The sequence below is a fragment of the Otolemur garnettii genome, unplaced genomic scaffold (genome assembly GCF_000181295.1).
Source record: "Otolemur garnettii isolate 467f Iridium unplaced genomic scaffold, OtoGar3 scaffold00081, whole genome shotgun sequence".
In the NCBI taxonomy this organism is placed as follows: Eukaryota; Metazoa; Chordata; class Mammalia; order Primates; family Galagidae; genus Otolemur; species Otolemur garnettii.
Window position 1 is genome coordinate 6,625,693 of NW_003852476.1, and position 479 is coordinate 6,626,171.

General features: G+C 38.2%; 1 protein-coding gene across 3 annotated transcripts in view; it reads left to right on the plus strand.

Moving 5' to 3' along the window:
* Nucleotides 1–479, plus strand: part of HIF1A (hypoxia inducible factor 1 alpha subunit) — a 43,986-nt gene that overhangs the window by 27,236 nt on the left and 16,271 nt on the right. The gene's annotated exons all lie outside the window — the stretch shown is intronic.

Consider the following 479-nt stretch of genomic DNA (forward strand, 5'->3'; position numbering starts at 1 on the left):
TTCAGTCCTTATCTAAGTAATGCAAGCTACGTGCCTCAGTGCCAGGACTGCCCCAGCTTTCCTTATTCTGTTAGTTTATGAGTGTGAACTAGGACTCACCTTCTTCCTCAAGAGTCCAGCATTTATAGCTAATTGTGCCTAAATCTAAACTTATTCTCATTTCTTTTCCTCTTGACAAGAGTTCTTTTAATACGCTAGCCTTACAATTTCCAGATTTGTTTCCCTCCTCATTTCCATTGGTTTTCAGGTTTTTATATCATTTCATTTATCTTTTGCCACCCTTCTTTTTACTCTTACTGCTACTGGCTCAGCCCCTTATCACCATCAGCTTATTCTTTCATAGATGTTTGCTGCCAGGTTAATGTTCCTTAACTTGCTGGGTGTGTTTCCAAACTCAAGAATTTATTTTTAAGCCCCATGTAGTAGATTTAGGCTAAACTTTTCATTTGCCTGCTTTACAAAATAACGCAAGGGGAAAA